Below are 18,065 nucleotides of genomic sequence, written 5' to 3'. Positions count from 1 at the left end.
AGACCAAATCAGTCAATGACAATAAGTACTTAGACCATGGTGTAAAATGCACCCTTCATTGGCATGTGTCATCTCCCTTAGAAACTAGTCAAGCTCATGATTCAATGTAAATCCTGATTAAGATGGGGAAAAGAGTGCAGCCCTGTTTAAGCCCCTCAATGCTTAGAATAAGGTCAGAGAAGCCACCGGTTTTGCAAAACCAACTGATAACTGATCCATAAAGCCTTGGGATGCCTGTAAAGCCCTTCTCCAGATCCCCAATACAAGCTGGGCACTTGTCAAATCACCCGTCTGCCAGTGCTCTAGCTTCTGCTATGGATTCTGCAGTGCAAAATCTATTGCTTTGTCTGTCAATCTCAAGACAGATAGCCTGTTCATTGCTACTAACATATTTAGGATGTTGAATAGATAGCTTTTTCACTCATGTCTAAATAATTTCTTGTGAAACGGGATCCCTGTAAGAACAAATAACTTTTAACATTTTTATTTCATTAATAGTGGTGCTCTCTTCAGGTTTTCTAAATGGAGGAAGCTTAACATGTTCCAAGAATTCCCTCTCCTCCTCTGTATACAAGTCTCCAATATTTAGAAATACCTTATGCCCATCGTCTAGAATATTGCCTACATAACTGAATATTGCCTACATAACTGCCTGCTTGTATGGCACTCAATTGCACTCCCAAACTTGCATATGTGACAATAACCTGCATATCTTGAATCACCACACTTAGCAAACCACCAATGCATTATGCAAAAGCATCTTGAATAATACTTTCTATCTCAATGAAGGAAAAGGTGCCACTAGAAGTCTCTGATATGGAGTGCATGGATGCTGAATCATGATCCGTCCCAAATCCAAAAGTGTGTATAGGGATCTATATGTTATGCTGCTCTGCAAGTTTGCCTTATTAATCCTAGTAACAAGGACTGATAATCCAAAACCTTCCTAGAATTTGACAAAATGGAAACTTGCCTGTGGTTTCCCACATTGTAGGTGTCCTGACCATCTGAGAGTAAAATGATACTACAGACAGGGTTCTTCTCACGTGGGTCTTCTAGCACTTTGGCACCCTTTCTCAATCCTTCAACCATGTTGGTTACACCAGTGGACACTAGGCCAGTCACTGCTTGCAAAGAAAACTACTGACCCTACTCCGACATATGTTGTAGAGGAAACAAATGCCTAGTAATTAATGAGAGGACAATGACTGAAAGGCGGTCCATGGGGCCAAGATTAAGAATCACAAAGTCCACAAAACACTTTAATAGTGCCAGTTTTGTGCCTACCATGCTTCCACTAACATCAATAACAATTACAAGATCAATGGGGCTTGATCTCTGGGCATATCAGGGGTTTGGGATGGATTTCCAGTATTCCAAGTTCTTTGGCTTTGCTGTTATTTTGCACTAGAGCATGGAGCTTTCAGATGTACCAAGACACCGAACTTCTCAAGAATCTCTGAGCATGGAATTCTAGAAAACTCAAGAAATGTTTTTAACTTTATAGATGTACTATCAACTTCTATGCCTTTAATCCCTCCACTTCCTTGTGTCAATTTTCCTCTTGAATCCATAGCCTGTGAATTTCCTGCTACTATCTCAATTTCAACCAAAGTAGGTTCATTCCCATTTTCCCCACCTTGCCCATTTTATTCACTTGACCGATGCTCCAATAGCTCATCAGCAGCAAAAAAAGCAGGGTCTGTAACACATCTTGCAACTTCAGGATGTCAGGGACGAGCAGGTGGTAAACAGGGTAAAATTGTCGTCCTACCATCTTGCTTTTGTGGCCAATTCAAAGGACTTATTCATGATCTACAACACGCTGGTTCTGAATGAATCCCTTGTAACGGAAATTCTTTCCACTTGGCTTGACAAACTGGACACACCCTATTTCCATGCTTCACATTGGAAGCAATGCAAGCAAAGTGGAAAGTGTGGGAACACTCTGCAGTAAATAAGGCATGGCCATGGCCTGGTTTCATTACATCAAGACATATTGCACAAGTTTTCTGCATCATAAAATGTATGCATTAGAGAACCAGATCTATATACACATAACCATAGTTTTACAATTTCTTCAAAACACCCCATAACCACAGTAGGAAATTTCATCCAAAGAGATAAGAAGTTTAGAATTTCATGGTTCTTTTTGCTGAGAAAATTAATCAACTTGAAATTTTTGGAGAGAACAAGTGATGAGGTGTGGCCACAAAAAGGAATTGCTCTAAACTAAATATGACTATCGTTTTGTCAGATTTCTTTTAAATAGAATGGGTTTCCTAAGCAGCACAATACTAAATTCCAATATATGTTCCTTTTATTTTCTTCCATTTTCGAAGTAGTCTTGACCATCCATTAAAACCAAGAGCAGAAAAGAAAACAACAACAACAAAGGAAAAGGCTTGGCATTTTTTTTTCTATCTTCTTCAATGATAGCTTGTAAAGTTAAAATGTGGTAAATGGGTTGGTGGCCCTTTCTGAAGCCTACCCTCTAGCTCTGAGATTGCTCTTCTCCAAATCTGCTAATCAGTGCATATCAATCACCTCCTCATAAAATAATGCATGTGCTCAATCACAACAACCCTCTTATTTTTCAGATCAAGAATAATCATAGATTTATGAATATAAAGAATAATGTTTCATGACCAGGATAAAGGGAATATTTAGTATTAGATTTCCATTTCTATAAATTGTATTCTAATATATGGAGCTTTGACTTGTTGTGTTTAATGTTAGTCATGTGTTTGTAATGTTGGGTTTCAAATATATGATGAGGTTGATATTTGAGCATGACTTGGATAAATAATCGAGCTTCATTCTAACACATGTTGCATCCAACCAATATTTCACCTTCAACCATTAAGAGCACAGAGTATTTGATAGACAAGCATGCCAGAACTAGGAACCACAATTGGATTGGGTTTACCATTTATGGCAGTGTGAACAATATAAATTTACTCTAAAGTTTGTTTCCATGTTGAATTTACAAGAAAGCATTCTTGTTTCTCATGCTATAACATTTTGTAATTAGTGGGGGACAAAAGCTGTCTCTATAGACTATAATCTTCTAAGAAGTTTCATGGTTGATTTCCTACTTATGACATGACAATTGTACCAATTGGCGTTTGTCATTACTCACGATCACAAGTTCCATCGGTAGGAAATAAATTATGAGTCACATAAAGGTGTTCAAGTTGTTGATTTTGGAATCAAAACACACAATGGGAAAAAATTGATCATATGCAGCTAAATCTTGGGGTTATATGTCAAGATTGAAAACACATACTTTTAATTTTTTTTAGTACTTTGTTAATTTATGTCTTATAGCAATCAAACTATATGTTGTATACTTTTTTTCAGGACTCATGAAACCATTCAAGGCAATTTAAGTCAGGATTCACTAATCAAGATCCTGTGGACTTTCACCAAGCCTAACAATGTTGTGGAACTACCTAGAAATGAAGGGTCAACATGGACTCAGAGATAAGATGAAGTAAGAAATCTCACTGGCATGAGAAATTCATTCCCATTTTTGAAAAATTAATGGTTTACCAACAACTATTCATTCAAGATTCTTCTTGAAAATAATATCTTTTGACTTTGTTCTAGGGACATATCATTCAAATTACGCCTCCTGCCCCTAGATCAGTGTAATCTTAGGTGACTATCACCACTAATATGCATAAATTAGAGCCCATGAATTACATAAGTGCTCACAGATGTGGGTCTGATACTCTGCCCACTTGAGCGGACCTCTAGAGGGAAGGTCTCGCTGGGAACCAACCATCTGAGAGGGCCCCGTGACTAGGCAAAGGAGACAATGTAGAAGAAGATGAGAAGCACACCACCAGTACGACACATGAGAAGCGCACAACTCATTTCCATACCTTTTTCTTCTCCCTATTACAAATCACAATATTTAGTATACTATCTAGATCTAAGGTTCTGTTTGCATTTATGGGAAATTTATTTTATGGCATCAAATTATCATCTTCATCTTGATTTCATTTTTCACAATACGATCATACAAGGATCCGATATGGTCATCTTGTAAATCTTTTCCATCATATATACCTCAATTATTCCCTATGAAATCTGCCTTTGTCATTTGCAATAACATTGCCAGTTAGGAAAGAGGTAGTTGGACAAAGGATGATCCCAAAATAATTTGAAATATGATGATCCATCAAAACTGCCAACTAATTACACAGATGAAAAGGGCATACCTTATTCTTCACCATTGGATAATGTGCATTAATGTTGAACATGATCACAGAGTAGGCAAGCACATAAACTGTGTCTATGCTAGTGAAAACCTTTGGGTTGCACTTACATAGCGCTCTGAAAATTTTTCTGTGATGAAATCAACTTTCTGTGCTTCTCCAAGTAATCTAAGGTCTTATAAGAAGGAACTTATTGCCTCATTAAATTCCATCCCTTCAAAATTAAGGGAATCAACATATGCATGCAACACCCTTAGAGAAAAATCATCTATTTCCCCTAAATTTAAGTTGCACAAAATGTCAAAGCGTCTGGAAGTTTCCTCAACAGGTACTGCTGGAAACATGAACCCAAAAATGGAAATGTCAAGAAAAACGTCATATATGTATATATATATATATATATATATATATATATATATATATATGTATTAAGTATGTACACAATTTTTGTTATAAATAAGTTAATAATGCATCTTGCAAGAAAAAGAGAATGAGACACATAAATGACATTTTAGCAGGAAAACCCTGTCTATGTTAATTCTCGTAGATGATTAAATGATCCAAAATCTAAAATTATACTTATTACTAAGAGTACAAACCCACTTACTATGATGCAACATCAAATGCAAGAGGATGATCCCCTAATTCATCATCCATACATAGTTTGCAATAAACCCTTTCTGGATCTAGTTTCCATTCTTACTTTAGAGGGGTGGAGGTTGAGATTACCGACACATACACATATCTGGGGGCTCATTTTTTAGGTTTTAAGTTTGGTTTGAGGGAGGATCTCCAACCTTGAGTGAATAAGGGGTATGGATTCCTTTCTCTTATAAAGAGACAAATGTTTCCAACACCATTCTTAGGGCATATCACCCAGACTTGACGTCATGGACTCCAATTTGACACTTAGAGTTTTATATCGTTTAGAGGTATGGAGGTCAAGCTTACTCAGGTTAGATTGGGCCTTTGGTTAGGTTATAGTGACCTTGAGTACATGCCCACTTACTGTGTTGCAATAAACCCTTTCTGGATCTAGACTATGTTTAGATTGGTAGAGTTGTTTTATCTACTTTAGATATTTACTCAATAGTAGGCAGAGATTGGTACCCATATCTTGCTTATTTATCTTTGGAGGTCCTTTCCCAATATTCCCCCCTTTTGGGAGAGAACTATGCTGGTATTTAGAAGTTTCTTGTTTCTTTTGATCCATCAGTATATTGATAGATCATCTTCACCCATTCAAACACACTTTGGATGCTTCTGGTAACTTTTTCTCTAATAAGCAAGAGATGGATGGGATTATCCAGGAGGATGTGTACAAGTAGTATATCTAGGTCACTTCGATTCCCCTCTTGGGTATTTGAAAGCCAAAATGGACTTTTATGTAGAGCACTTGTTGGCTCTTAGAGAGAGCTTTATAGTGTTGATCTGCTTACACTCTTTGACACTTTATTCATCGAATTAAGATCCCCTTAGGCTAGTTTTGAGTGTGCACTGATAAGCTTCAGGTGGAAGCTGAGCACCAAATGTCACAAGAGGATAAGTTATGTTGGATATGCCATATATAGGAGATAGAGATAGGGGAGCATTGCATTTTTAGGTGTCCCTGTTCCAATGAGATACATGGTCACATTTATTATATTTACGGAGTGCCATAACTCCCTCTCCACCTTTTGTTGGTGCCTAGCCTAGTGATGCCAAACCTTATACTTGGGAGAGGCTGTTAGTTCCACAACTCACATTCTCCTGCCCTCCCCTTGCCCCCTTGATAGGACACTACTAGGAGGATCACAGTTTTCTTCCTAGTGCTCCTAGATAGGGGCAACAAGATGCAAAAAAATTGCAGAACCATTCCAGTTCGAGAGACAACTTAACCCCCTGCAGTGAGACCCATGTGGAGTTGTTGTTCATGCCCGATTGGTATGAAACCCCCTCCTACCACCACATGGTAGAGGGCCACCTCTTCCAAAGAGAGACACATCCCCAAACCAAATCCATCTCCTTTGGCTAGTCGTCTATACAATGTTTCTTTCCTTTTGGTCTCCAAATGGTAAGAGATATTCCCTTTGAACTTCAAAGGAGAACACCCTCTCCTTCATTTGATAGTGGGAATTTATAGAATTTTGGCTCATTTAGAGCATTGTATTTATTCTTTTTGGTGTTGTGTTAGTTATGCTCAAATACTGACCTTTGCACTCCCACTTTGTGCTGCCACTTTTGCACTGAGAAGTCCCGTTGACCTACCTTTGGTCATTCGTTAGACACTAATAAACCTATCTTATCTTATCATGAATGGATATACTTAATTATTAGTTTGAAACATTTAATAAAGACCAAAATTATTATTATGTGCTATTGAGTAGTAGAGTTTTCCATGAAGCAGTTTATATGGGATAATATTAATTGATGACAAGACCTGTCTTTTAGATAATATCAACATGAAAGTACATGCTTAAGGGAAAAGAAAATTCTATTAAAATTCAAAGTATTTACTTCAGGCCTTCACTGTATGCAAACCAAAACCTAAGACTACCTATTTGATTGCCATCATAAGATGAAGAAATGATCTAAACTTCTATGGAATCTTCCTATGGTAAGTTAATAATAGTGCTTAAGGTATTGAGCCCCTCCTACTGCAATTCATAGCCCTAATATATGGACTATTCAGACAATTCAATAAGATTATGATATATGGACTGTTCTGATTCAAGATCTTGCATAAATAAATTCATTAATGAGCTTATATTATGCACACTCTAAAAAAGACTCCATGCACAAAAGCTAAATCCTCAAAATTAGCAGAAGTTGTATTTTTATACAAAAATATTGAAAATCAGAAAATTGTATTACTTCACCTGACTGCCAAACTATACAATTCCTTTTAAATCGTCAATATTCAACCATAAAAAATTGTACTTCATATCATCCACACTAAGCTTCTTTATAACAAAAAAATCAGAAAATGGTATCACCCTTGAGATGACTGTGATTTCCATTGTTTGATACACTTGTTATACCTGGAACGTGCAAGGGTTAACTTTAGAAAACCTCAATAATTCTACTTTTAGAAGACACAAGAGAATGTGTACACTTTAACACTAAGGTGTAAGAAATATACCAAATCTAATATTGTCACACCATATGGCATAAAATAGTAGAGACAAATGAACTGAACAAAGTAATAATTAAATTCCCCATCATATTTTGTAAGTTGTGTAACTCTAAAAGTAGGCCACATTTACAAATCACAAGTAGTCACACCAGAGAATAATAGAAAGCATGAAATGAAAGTAGGAATTAAATCCCATCACCTACTGTAACACTCTCAAAGTAGTTAGCCTTTATAAAGAAGGAATGTGTTGCTCCAATTGCACTTCTGGGACCAGAGAAGATGAAGACAATTTGTCACTAAGCTTAGAGAGCCTTACTAGCAGTGATTGAACTTTATCAGCAATACCTAAAGGGTGGAAATCATTTTCCAATAGATGATACAATTTTTTCACTTCTTGCAGAACATATGTCATGACACCTTTGGAAACCTAAAATATAATAAAGACATAAGTTACCCACATAAGTAGATGCTTCTAGTTTCTCTTCATGAACCTAAAGAGCCTTTAAAGTTAGTACGATTAACTTATATTCACATATCCTCAAATTTTAACTTCTATTTGAAGGCAACAGTTAATATAAACCATCTTTTATAAGCAATAAAGGAGATATGTAGAACCAAAAAGTTTGAGGTGAAGACACTTTTGAATTATTAAAAAATGAAGCACATTATGATTATATGGTACAAAAATTTAGTATAAGCTATAAATATAAGTAGATATAGTAAAATTTTTCCTAATATTGCACCACATTCTATCCAGTTATAATTGAAACCATGTAGCTTGCTAAAACAAAAAATTGTACAAGCATAAAAAGTTCTTAGCAGAATATATGTGTGCTCTGACTTCTCAGCAACATCAAGGAAGGACTTAATTTCATCAATAAATGCTTTAATGATCTCTATACCTATTACTTACCATTCAGATAGAAGTGTTGAGCATGACAACTGCCAAAAAAACATATTATTATTAGACATATTGGAAGAAAAATCCTTGAACTAAGCATAAAATATAATACGTATACTCGAAAAACCTATACAAATGCAAATATAGCAAAAAGTGATAGATGAACTTAAGCCCTTTCATTGAAATAACTTACCAATTCTCTATTATCCATTTTAGAATCCAAACTAAATCCCAAAAGACTGGCCATTCTTGAACTTCTTTCCTTCTCATTCTCCAGTTCAAAATGGTGAGCCCCATGCTTGTGATCATAAGGCATAATAGAAATGGTAGCCAACAATCCAGATGATGCCATCAGCTGCAAATCCTTCTATGCTAAGTATTTATTGTAGTTTTTTTGTAGGATATAGAGCTTGTACCATGCATAAGCATGATACAAATGACTTTCTAATATCCAAAATATCTTTTTAAACTTTGAATAGTAGATTGCCATCATTTGAGGTTTAAGAGTCTTCTTCAGAATCTTGACCATACACATAAGGTCGTGAATATCTTCTATAGAGTGAAAAGCTTCCTACATATCATATGCCATCCGTCATAAGAAATAACATAAGGAAAAAATATATTACAAATAAAAAATTTACCTCACCAACCTGTGAGAGCTCAAGCTCAGTTGCAGCCTTCAGTTGCTCAAACCTTGTATCAAGGTAAAGCTACAAACTCTCACAGAGATTCAGGTCAGGCCTGTCTCTTTGATCCCTGTACTTATTGAAATTCACAAGATGTTTGTGTATTATTTCACTAAGCCAATGAAACTCTGTTGTCCATTTATATTACAAACAGAACTGAAAGGCTCAATGTGCAGTCATCTGTCAATCCGATTAGGATTTTAGTTAGCCATACTAGAATAAAGACCTTATTCAAAATAGTTTTTAACAGGTAACTAAAAAACAACATAATATTTTTCCTTTGTGTAATCATTAGATGTTATATCCACTACACATGCTAGAAGGAGTGCAACATGTGTCTCTGTCATTGAAACAAAATATATTGAACAAACTCTACCATACTTGCCATAGACAAACATTTAAAGCTCCTAAAACAAGATAGCTCAGGATCAATCAATGTCAGTGCATCCACTGCTGGGATTGGGCCAGGAAATTTGGAGTTGTTAGTGAAAGAATTAAGTGGAATACATGTTAACAACCACTACTATAAAATTATACAAATTAAGCAATTGTTCCATATATTACAACACTAGTTAATATGTACTCATTGCATATTATGATTCTAGCTTTGATTGTTACAATTCACTAAGTATATTATGGTCCTATAGGTTTCCCAAAGAAACTTAAACCATGGGGTAATCAATTCCTGATCGAACTTGTCGTTCCTTTTGTCTCCACTGAAATAATTGAGCATCAAGTCCTCTGACATCTTCTCTGCCTCTAAGACCTCAACATCAAGAGCAATCTCAGATGCCTGTGCTTGAGCTCGAGCCTGTTCAGCCTCTCACTCGAGAGATGGAGGAAATACTTGATAACCTCCTCCAAGGAACTGGCATTCATTTGCAGGCATACAATGAAATATTGAATAAGTCCATCCTTTGCAAACCTACCATGCATCATATCCACACAAAGTTGCACATATTTGAATATGATATTTTCCAGTGTCTTTTGTCATGCTTATAAACCATCTTTTTATATGCAATAATGGAGATACGTAGAACCAAATAGTTTTAGGTGAAGAGGGTTTTGTATTATTAAAATATGAAGCACATTATGATTATATGGTACAAAACTTTAGTATAACCTATAAATATAAGTACATATAGTAAAATTTGTCCCAATATTGCACCACATTCTATCTGGTTATAATTGAAACCATGTAGCTTGCTAAAACAAAAAATTGTACAAGCATAAAAAGTTCTTAGCAAAATATATGTGTGCTCTGACTTCTTGGAAACATCAAGGAAGGACTTAATTTCATCAATAAATTCTTTAATGAGCTCTATAACTATTACTTAGCATTTCAGATAGAAGTGTTGAGTGTGACAACTACCAAAAAAACATATTATTATTAGACATATTGGAAGAAAAATCCTTGAACTAAGCATAAAATATAATACTTATACTGGAAAAACCTATACATTGTTATGAAACTAGCTCACAAAAAGATAGAAAAGATAGATCTATGCCTTAGAATTCATCCTCTTCGAGGGAGCAACCTCCTTTGCATGACATAAATGAACAATTCTTGGATGATTCAAATGACAAAACCTCCTTTCTATATATAGGAGTCTAAGGAGTCACAATATAACCCAGCCGACCTAACAATAATAATATAAAGCCACAAAAATAACAATAGAGGGATTCTATGGGGCACAGTAATAACAATATGGGGACAATAGGGGCACAACAATATTAATAAGGGATACAACTATAATAGTAATGGGGTAATCACTAATATTATAGGGATCTAACATGCCCCTCTCCTTCAAAAAAGTGTTGTCCTCAATGCTTGAGTAGTTCTAGATGCTTCTATATAAAATTCTCATCCTCCCATGTGGAATCTTCAGTGGATAAGTTCTCCCACTTGATGAGATACTCTGAAATTGATTGATTTCGTAGCTGTCAAGTTCTTGTTCCTGTGACTGCTTTCGGTTCCAATATAATTTTTTCTTCCTCGTCAAGTTCTGGCAATATTGTTTGAACTAGGAGCTTGTCGCCTATAACCTTCTTTAAACATGAAACATGGAAAACTGGGTGCACTCGAGAAGCTGCAGGAAGCTCCAACTTGTATGCCATAGTACCAATCTTTTGCAACACCTTGTATGGACCATAATACTTTGGTGATAATTTATTATCCTTCTTAGCTTGCTTGAGGGACATTTGTTTATATGGTTGTAACTGTAGGAATACCCAATCACCTACATCAAAACTCCTTTCGCTTCGATGTTGATCTGCTTGTTGTTTCATTATATTCTGTGCCAACATGAGGTTATCCTTTAAGAGTTGGAGGACTTGTTGTTGATGTTCAATGTGATGTTCCACTGCTTGAACCTTAGAATTTCCTCTTAAATATGATGTGATGGATGGTGGCTGATATCCATAAAGTGTCATAAATGGGGTCATTTTTGTTGTTGTATGGAAGGAAGTGTTATACCACCATTGAACTAGAGGCAACCATTTGACCCATTATGTCTATTTATCAGATACAAAGCAGCGAAGATATCCTTCCAAACATTTGTTTACTATCTCAGTTTGCCCATCAGATTGAGGATGATAAGATGAGGTATGAGCTAACTGAGTACCAAGACAAGAGAATAATTCTGTCCAAAAATTTCCAGTGAAAATGGGATCTCTGTCACTTACAATAATCTTTGGGTTTCCATGTAGCTTTTGAATTGTTTCCATAAATGCAGTAGAAATTGTATTGGCTTTAAATGGATGTGATAATGCACAAAAGTGTGGATACTTGGTAAGTTTGTCAACTACCGCCATGATGACACTCTTTCCATCAGAATTGGGTAAACCTGTGATAAAATCCATTGAAATCTCCTCCCAACGTTGGCTTGGAATGGATAAAGGTTGTATTAGACCCGGGGTCTTAATTGTTTCAACTTTATTTTGTTGGCAAACCAAATATTCCGCCACAAACTTTTGAATATCTAATTTAAGGCCATCCCAAAAAAATTCCTTCTTAACCCTGTGGTAAGTTTTTAAAAATCCCGAGTGCCCTCCTAAGGGAGAAGTGTGCAATTCCATAAGAATCTTTTGTTTGAGTTGGGAATTCTTATAGAGGTATAAGCGATCTTTGTACCATAACGAATCATTTTTCCCGCTAAATGTATCAGATGTACTGGAATCATGTTGTAACTTTCGAATAAGTGCCCACACTTCTTCATCATTCTTCCATTCTCCCTTGCTTCGTTTATCCAATCTGGTTGGATAATAGAAATGGTGCATAACAATGCTTCCACATCCTCATCCTTTCTTGTGAGTGCATCTGCCACCACATTTTGCTTCCCTTTTTTGTAGATGATTTCAAAGTCATAACCCAACATCTTTGTGACCCACTTTTGTTGCTCTTCAGAGGACAATCTTTGTTCTAAAAAGTATTTAAGGCTATCATGATCCACTTTTACCTTGAAGTGTCTTCCCATTAGGTAGGGTCGCCATTTCTTAAGTGCATGTAGTATTGCCAACATTTCCTTCTCATAAATAGCTTTCTATAAAAACTTTCCCTTGATTGGACGAATTTCAAAAGGGTATTTCATCTTGCATTAAAACAGCACCAATTCCATTTCCTGAAGCATCACATTCCACAATAAAGGTTTTTGTGAAGTCCGGTGTAGCTAAGACCGGTGCTTGGCACATTGCCTCTTTAAGATGTTCGAAGGGCTTTATTGCTTCTGGGGTCCATGAAAATGCATCTTTCTTCAATAATGTTGTTAGAGGTGCTGCTATTCTCCCATAATTCTTAACAAACTTGTGATAATACCCTATCAACCTGAGAAATCCTCACAGATGCTTTATGGATGTGGGGATTTTCCATTCCTTAATGGCTTTAATTTTGGTAGGGTCTACCTTAACTCCTTCATGAGATACAATATAACCCAGATATTCCACCTCTTGTACTCCAAAGAAACATTTGGATCCTTTTGCATATAATTGTTTCTACTCCAATAGTTGTAGCACCCTATCAACATGTTCAACATGATCCTTCCAAGAATTGTTGTAGATTAGTATATCATCAAAAAATACTAACACAAATTTTCTAAGGAAGGGTTTGAGAATGGAATTGATCAAACCTTGAAATGTAGAAGGTGCATTGGTAAGGCAAAAGGCATGAACAAAAATTCATAATGATCCTCATGAGTTCTAAATGCTGTTTTCGGAATGTCTTCAGTCTTCATTCTAATTTGATGATATCCTGAACGAAGATCCAACTTGGTGAAGTAAATTGATCCATGCAATTCATCCAGTAATTCATCAATGACCGGAATGGGAAACTTATCTTTAATAGTGAGCTTGTTGAGCTACCTATAATCTGAACACATGTGCCATGATCCATCCTTCTTGTGCACCAATACTACTGGAGTAGAGAAAGAACTTTGACTAGGTTGCATTATACCAGCCTCTAGCATTTCTGCAACCATACATTCAATTTCACTCTTTTGGGCATACGGATATTTGTACGGCCTGATGTTTGGAGGAACACTTCCTGGAATCAGATGAATAGCATGATCATGATCACGAATAGGTGGGAGACCTTTGGGAGTCTCAAATACCTTGGAATGATTGTCCAATACTTTTTGGATATCTGGAGAAATAGATGATTCCGATGTGGAAACATCTAGTGAACATAATTGTGCAATTACACCTCTTTGTTCCTTTTTTAGAAGCTTTGTCATACCGTTAGAGCAGATTATCTTTCCCGGTTTCCTTACAATACCCCTTAATTCAACTTCCTTTCCTTCGGCATAAAATTTCATGAAAAGTTCTTGAAAATTAAAAGCTATTGTGCCCAAGGATTGTAGCCATTGGACTCCTAGTACAACATCAGCACCTCCCATTGGAATGGAAAGCATTGGGCTAGTAAATACATATTCTCCCATGGATAGCTTGATATTATGGCACTTTCCAGAGAAATTTATTGGTCCTCCATTTGCAACCATCACTTGACACTCTGGTGCTGGATATAGGAAGCAATTCAATTCTCTTGCTATCTTACAATGAATAAAATTGTGGGTACTTCCTGAATCAATCAACACTATTACCTTTTTCTTCTTGATTTGTCCTTCTATCTTGATGGTTTGAGGAGTGGTAGTTCCAACCAATGCATTACAAGATATGGTCGGATTCATTTCTTCTTTATCTAGGCTTTTTTCCTGGAGTATATCCTCTTCTTTTGACCATTCTTGCTCCTTTTCTTATTCCTCTTCACAATCTATGTAGAATAATTTCTTCTCAGCACACTTATAACCTTTAGTGTATTTGCTATCACAACTGTAACAAAGCCCTTTTGCTCTTTTTTCTTCCAATTATTGTGGTGTCAACCTTATAGGTTGTGGAAGACTAGGGGCAACAACACTTCCATCTTTATAGTTGTGAGTGGTATGCTTCCTGGTTGCCATAATTTTGCTTTCCATTTTTCTTGCTAACCTGAATGCCTTCTCTAATGAATCAAGTTCCCAAAGGTGAACATCATGTTGGATATTATCCTTTAAATTCCCTATGAACACATCAATCCTATGCTCCTCTGGAATATTTTTTACCCTTATGTTCAATGTTTGGAACTCCTCAATGTGCTCCATTATTGAACCCTTTTGTTTGAGACTTATCAATTAGCTAAAAAAAGTGTTGATTTTTATATCCTCATAATGTGTTGTCAATTCTTCTATAAAAATTGCCCAAGTGATAATTTGTTTACGAGAGAAAATTCATTGATACCATACAAACTGATTTGGTTCCAAATATAAAGTTGCAATACGTACCTTTTGTGTGTTTTGCACATTATTGAGATCGAAAAATTGCTCCATCTGTAATATCCATGTTGCGGGATCCTTGCCATCAAACTTCTTCATATCGATTTTTGGAATATGGTGGGTCTTTGGTCCAACATTAGAGTCTATGAAATCATGATTAACATTTCTTTTGTTCTCATCATGAATTTCCTTTACTACCCTTTCACCATTAGTAAGAATTTCTTGTAGAAAGTTTTTCAAATCTGTCTTCAAATCTGTCTTCAAATGTTCCATGCCTATCTTCAAATCGTCCATCTTAGCTTCTACATCTTTCTTTAAACCATCCATCTCAGATTCTGTTACTTTTTGTGCAAGTGACACTTGTTGCACTTGGTCTCGTAATTTTGATATGTCATGTTGCATTTCTTCCTCTTCTTCATGAGTCATGCTAGAGCTTTCAGGCTGCTTACTAGGTGTTTGCATTTTCTTTCTTCGGGGCATCAATTACCAATAATAATTCTTTACTATGCCTTTTGAATTCCTTCAAACTAATTTTTCAAACCAAGCTTATACAAAAATTTAAAAAAAACTACGCACCTTTTTTCACTTTGTAGGACCTAGATATTGAATCTGATGTATCTCTCTAATTTTAGATCATCCAGTTCTGAAATTGTGACCTTCAGTAGCCCTCTGTGTCCTCTTTCTAATGCCACCAGTCTGATCCAAATTGGATTCTCCATGGAAGAGTTATGCCAAATCTCCCACAGTGACCTGATTATAGACTAGTTCAGTAGAGCAAAATTGTACGATGTGCCATGAGTTACTGTTTCGACCTTTGGCTCTTAAACGTATATACAAGAAACTATAGTCCATCCTCTTTCTATAACTTCTTACAAAATTTTAATTCGATGTTCAGAGAGAAAGTTATGATGATTTTCCCCAAGTCACCTGTTTGGAATGTAATTCAGGAGTCTGAAAAAATACCAACTTCCTCAGATCATATCTCTGCAAATATAGTGCGAAACGATCTGAAATTTGGATCGAGGTTCAGTGCGATTTCATCTCAAATGGGTTTTTTTTTAAGCTTCTAAAACATCGCAGAAAAAATGTTATAGCGAAAATGCCACGATGACCTATTTGGAGCAGCGAAACCCTAGAATCCAAAGCTCTGATACCAAATGTTATGAAACTAGCTCACAAAAAGATTGAAAAGATAGATCAACGCCTTAGAATTCAACTTATTCGAGGGGGAAACCTCCTTTAAATTACATAAATGAACAATTCTTGGATGATTCAAAAGACAAAACCTCCTTTCTATATATAGGAATCTAAGGAATCACAATATAACCCATCTGACCTAACGATAATAATATAAAGCCACAAAAATAATAATAGAGGGATTCTATGGGGCACAATAATAACAATATGGGGACAATAGGAGCACAACAATATTAATAGGGGATACAACTACAATAGTAATGGGGTAATCACTAGTATTATAGGGACCTAACATACAAATGCAAACATCTCAAATAGTGATAGATGAACTTAAGCCCTTTCATTGTAATAACTTACCAATTCTCTGGTATCCATTTTAGAATCCAAACTAAATCCCAAAACACTAGCCATTCTTGAAATTCTTTCATTCTCATTCTCTAGTTCAAAATGGTGAGCCCCATGCTTGTGATCATAATGCATAATAGAAATGGAAGCCAACAATCCAGATGATTCGATCAACTGCAAATCCTTCTATGCTAAGTATTTATTGTATCTTTTCTAGAGGATATAGAGCTTGTACCATGCAGAAGCATGATGAAAATGACTTTCTAATATCCAAAATATCTTTTTAAACTTTGAATAGCAAATTGCCATCATTTGAGGTTTAGGATTCTTCTTTAGAATGTGGACCATACACATAAGGCAATGAATATCTTCTATAGAGTGAGAAGCTTCCTACATATCATATGCCATCCGTCATAAGAAATAGTATAAGGAAAAAATATATAACAAATAAAAAATTTAGCTCACCAACTTACGAGAGCTCAAGCTTAGTTGCAACCTTCAGTTGCTCAAACCTTGTATCAAGGTAAAGCTACAAACTCTCACGGAGATTCAGGTCAGGCCTGTCTCTTTGATCCTTGTACTTATTAAAATTCACAATATGTTTGTGTATTATTTCACTAAGTCGATAGAACTGAAAGGCTCAATGCGCATTCATCTATCAATCCAATTAGGATTATAGTTAGCCATACTAGAATAAAGATCTTATCAAAAACACTTTTTAACAGGAAACTAAAAAACATCACAATATTTTTCCTTTATGTAATCATTAAAAGTTATATCCACTACACATGCTAGAAGGAGTGCAACATGTGTCTCTGTCATTGAAACAAAATATACACTCTGTCATTGAAACAAAATATATAGAAGAAACTCTTCCATACTTGCCATAGACAAACATTTAAAGCTCCTAAAACAAGATATCTCAGGATCAATCAATGTCAATGCACCCACTGCTAGGATTGGGCCAGGAAATTTGGAGTTGTTAGTCAAAGAATTAAGTGGAATACATGCTAACAACCATTACTATAAAATTATACAAATTAAGAAATTGTTCCATCTATTCCAACACTAGTTAATATGCACTCACCGCATATGATGCTTCCAACTTTGAATTGTTACGATTAAGTATTTCAAGTATGGTCCTATGTGTTTCCCAAAGAAACTTAAACCATGGGGTAGCCAGTTCTCGATCAGACTTGTCTTTCCATTTCTCTCCACTGAAATAACTGAGTGTCAAGTCCTCTCGTGATTTCTCTGCCTCTAAGTCCTCAACATCAGGAGAAATCTCACATGCTTGTTCTTGAGCTTGAGCCCGTTCAACCTTCTCACTGGAGAGATGGAGGAAATACTTGATAACCTCCTCCAAGGAACTAACATTCATTTGCAGGCATACAATGCGATATTGAATAAGTCCATCCTTTGCAAACCTACCATGCCTCATCCACACAAAGTTCCACATATTTGAACATTATCTTTTCCAGAGTCTTTTGCCATGCTTTGTACCGCTTTGATGTTATCAAGTTGTGAAGTGCCTATAATGACGTTTGCTTCTGGCCAACATTCATCAAAACTCTACATACAATTTACAATAAAGCTCATTAATCTTCTATATCATTATTGAAAGGGTTAGGCACATATTTCTACTTCTGAAAATAGATTACCATGGTTTCATGTGTTCACATCTAGGCACTAAGCACGTGCCATTTATTTTTTATAATTATTATGAGACTACCTAACAAATGAAGACACTATTACATGTTGTTAAATAAAAAATTTTGCTATGGAGGTAGCTCA

At 35.8% G+C, this 18,065-nt stretch overlaps 2 pseudogenes; both read right to left on the bottom strand.

Annotated features, from left to right (window-relative positions):
- Nucleotides 1-283: 283 nt before the first annotated feature.
- On the bottom strand, nt 284-6,483 carry LOC149177205 (E3 ubiquitin-protein ligase WAV3-like; annotated as a pseudogene).
- Nucleotides 6,484-7,096: 613 nt separating this feature from the next.
- LOC149177204 (eukaryotic translation initiation factor 3 subunit A-like) lies at nt 7,097-17,836 on the bottom strand (annotated as a pseudogene).
- Between the last annotated feature and the right edge of the window lie 229 nt (nt 17,837-18,065).

Source organism: Pinus tabuliformis, chromosome 4_1, assembly GCF_031772625.1.
Source record: "Pinus tabuliformis cultivar Carrire ecotype Pingquan chromosome 4_1, CPIR1, whole genome shotgun sequence".
Classification (NCBI taxonomy): domain Eukaryota; kingdom Viridiplantae; phylum Streptophyta; class Pinopsida; order Pinales; family Pinaceae; genus Pinus; species Pinus tabuliformis.
This window is presented reverse-complemented; position numbering and strand designations above follow the sequence as displayed.